The 3,629-nt window shown below is 37.6% G+C and overlaps 1 pseudogene; it reads right to left on the bottom strand.

Annotated features, from left to right (window-relative positions):
- Nucleotides 1–805: 805 nt before the first annotated feature.
- LOC144456691 (ribonuclease H1 pseudogene) lies at nt 806–1,329 on the bottom strand (annotated as a pseudogene).
- Nucleotides 1,330–3,629: the final 2,300 nt, after the last annotated feature.

Below are 3,629 nucleotides of genomic sequence, written 5' to 3' on the forward strand. Positions count from 1 at the left end.
ATGAAGAGACTTTTAAAAGTTCTAAGTCTGGGGGCAGCTAGGTGGCGCAGTGGATAGAGCATCAGCCCTGAAGTCAGGAGGACCTGAGTTCAAATGTGGCCTCAGACCAAACATTTGACACTTATTAGCTAGGTGACCCTGGGTAAGTCACTTAACCTCCATTGCCTAAAAGGAAAAACAAACAAACAAAAAAAAAGTTCTAAGTCCAAAAACTTGTAAGGATACACCACAGGGACAGATTACATGGCCCAGACAGGCATCTTGAGATCGTCAGAAGGTCAGATGATATGGAGATACTGTAGGGCATAGAAGCAGGGCAAATGGTAAAGCCATTAAGTCCTTAGAAAGCACAGATGACAAGGTTTGTTTTCCACCCCATTTTATCTGAAGGAAAAGTCAGTGACTCCCATTATCCCAAGTCATTTGAGCAGTCAAGCAGTCTGGATTGGTTTCTAAGTGATCTGGAGCAAGAGTTCAGCAAGTCAGAGTTCAGTTGGATATGACAGAGATGAGGATATCTGCCTTTCTCTTATTGTTAGTACATGTGAACAATTTCTATAGTTGTTAGCAGTATATTTGTAGTATAGTTTATAGCATTTTTTGTTTGTAGTATTGAAGAAAATTAGCACAGAAAAATTGAGAAAGGATATGAAAAAAAAATTACCAAAGATAGCCATGGAAGATATCTCCAACACAAGGGGCGTGAGATGGGAGAAGGGTAAAGAGAAAATAATCTGGAGATTATCTTGAAAGGTTAAAGAAAATGGCACTTTAACATAATCTCCGAGTTTTGAATTGAGTCTTCTCACTTTTTTCTGGTTAGTTCTCTGGCTTACCTTTGAGTTTCAGCACTGCCTTCAACTTTTGAATGAGCAGGTACATACTTCCACTCAACATCTATGTTCCGAGTCATATTATCCAGCTTGGTGAAATGGTCTCTGTGGACAACATTTTTATTTTTACTTGTTTTCCAGCCACTTTCTTTCCAGTTGCCAATCCATTCATTCATACTTTAGGTGATAAGTTGGTTATCTGTGAATACAGTAAGTCTATCTGTATTTTGGGACTTTGCTTGCTTAATCCCATAGGTGGCTGTTCCTAATGATGCTCTTTGGTTTATCTGTTGTCCAGAATGTGTACCAGTTATGTTTAAATCGTGGTCTGGTCCCCAGTAGACACCAATACCTCCTTGTGCCCCTTCTCTTCCATTACTTTTGCAGGTACCCTTGACAAACACAGTTTTAGGGTCTGATCCCTGGTGTGGTTGCTTTCAGAGCCTCTAGTCTGCCAACCATAGTCATAGCAACTTCGACTGTGTTTCCAACTCATAACCAGTTTTTCCAAAAGATAGGTGAAAAACAATAAAGTAAGTTAGACCTTCAAAGATTGTGTCAATGTTTCAATCTTGAAGACTTTTGCAGTATTATTTTCCTGTTTACTTCCAGAAATGAAAGCATAGAGAATATATATCCCCTTTTACTCACCTGTGACAATGTACAGGTACAGGGTAAGCACATGGTAGTCATCAGCTATAGCTTATTGTCATAAAAAGAAATTGATTTTTTTCCAGTCTTTGAAACTAGTTCATGAATTTAAGACGTCTTGAGTCAGTCACTGGTTATCTGAAACAGATTTCTTCAATAGCACTGCTTCTTGGAGGAAACAGTGACTATAACAGGAGAGAGACCATAGCTAGACCAAAAGACATGGTCTAGCTGGTTAAATATGGGAGACACTCAAACAGTGCATGTCTGAATTGTATACCAACTATCCTAAATTTATTTTCTGTAATTCCACAAACTCACCTTGATCTCTCAGGAGTGTTTTTGGTTAATGTCGTATTTATGGGGGAGGGGGGGATTTGTTAAAGTAATACTTTAAATAATTTAATATTTTAAGCATTTTCTATAGCAGAGGAAATAACTACTTTCTTATACATGATGCTCATATCGAATAATAAGCAATTGTTATAGAAGGTCCCTTTTTGCCTACTTTGTTGGAAAATCAAAGACATAAGATAAATTTAACCTTTTTTAAAAAGATTTCCCTGTTGTTACTCTGTTATGAGGGCAATGAACTATAGTGAGCTAGAAAAACAGGGAATCCTGAACTCCACATTTCTGAGATAAGAATACATCACAGTATACTGGAATTCAGAAGCACAAGAGCCTAGAGCCAGAGTCGCTTATGGAAAAAAGGCACCTGGGCCACCGGGCATATCTTGGTCATGGTCTCTGCCTTGTCTTTCTTTGGGCTTAGTTGAAAATCTGGCCTGCTGTACTGCTTTGAACTTTCAGAAAGAAATAGAAGCCATTCCTCAGTGGTTTCAATAGAAACCCCAATTACATGTTTTTATTATTATTTTCTATTTTCCATTCTATTTTTTCTTTTCAAATTTCTATATATAGAATTCATTGTAAAATGTATTTATATGCTCATACTGAGCTAAAAATCCCCCTCATTCTTAGTGTGCTTCAGAGGTCTTAATTTATATTGAGTTTACATGATTATCACTGAGCTATGAATTTCCCCTATTACCTACAAAAATGACACATCATTAGATATTTCATTTTAATGAGCAAAATTGTGACTTTATAACATGAAGTTGTGCTTTTCTACTTTCTCTTGGCTAACTCCTTGGAGATCCCAAGAGTATTGGTATCTAAAATATCTGGATGATGAGGTAAGGGGAACAACTCAATTATGCCTTTTAGTATTCATCCCATATTGCCTCATTTGTTACTTCTGTGAATTAAATGATAGATAGATAGATAGATAGATAGATAGATAGATAGATATAGATAGATAGATGGATAGATAGATGGTGAAATGGAAATTGGAAATTCCCCTTTAAATTAATAAGATCACTCAAATAAATAGGTTCAGTTCAAATCTCGGTCATGACCGTTCCATATCTCCTGAGTGTTCTTGGCCTAGCATTCCAGGAACTAGCCATTCCTAGGTCACGTTGACATGGAGGGTTGGCTCCTCTCCTTGTGAGACGTGATGTTATTAAAAAACAAAATACCAGGCCTCAGGCGGATGGGAGCGTGGCTAAGGTCAGATGTGTATTGGACAAACCATGAATAGCGCAAGCATCAAAAAGGGGTTCTTGGCCCCAAGCTTTCTTTGTTTAGAACAATATAAAAACACTGCGTCCTGTAAGCCCGCTGAGCCTCACCCGCGGGAAGGACGCTTCGCCCGGGAAAATCTTTACACAATTCAAGTTTGTACGGGCTGTAACGGGGCTCCCAGCCGTTGATTGACTTTGGAGGTTCCCTTGAATTGGTGATGTATTCTCTTCCATTACCGACTCTCTTGATCGGTGCTATATTATTGATTGTTCTTATTATTTATGCTTTCTATGCAAATTCAAACTATCTGTGCTTTACTTCTTCTAAATAAATTATCTATTTCCTATTATTTTCTGGTGCATTGGAGAGTGTCATTTATAGGAGCGAATCCGAACCTCACTAAATCATACTAATACAGATGGGTAGATGGATGGGTAGATGGCTAGATATAGACATAGATATAGTTGCTTATTAGTTATTTTTGTAAATGCAAGTACAATTTTAAACTCCTTTGTGATTACAAGTGAATTGAGTTTCCTTGTTAGATAATGTATT

The sequence above is a fragment of the Phascolarctos cinereus genome, unplaced genomic scaffold, assembly GCF_003287225.1.
Source record: "Phascolarctos cinereus isolate Bilbo 61053 unplaced genomic scaffold, phaCin_HiC Scaffold_4;HRSCAF=312, whole genome shotgun sequence".
Lineage (NCBI taxonomy): Eukaryota > Metazoa > Chordata > Mammalia > Diprotodontia > Phascolarctidae > Phascolarctos > Phascolarctos cinereus.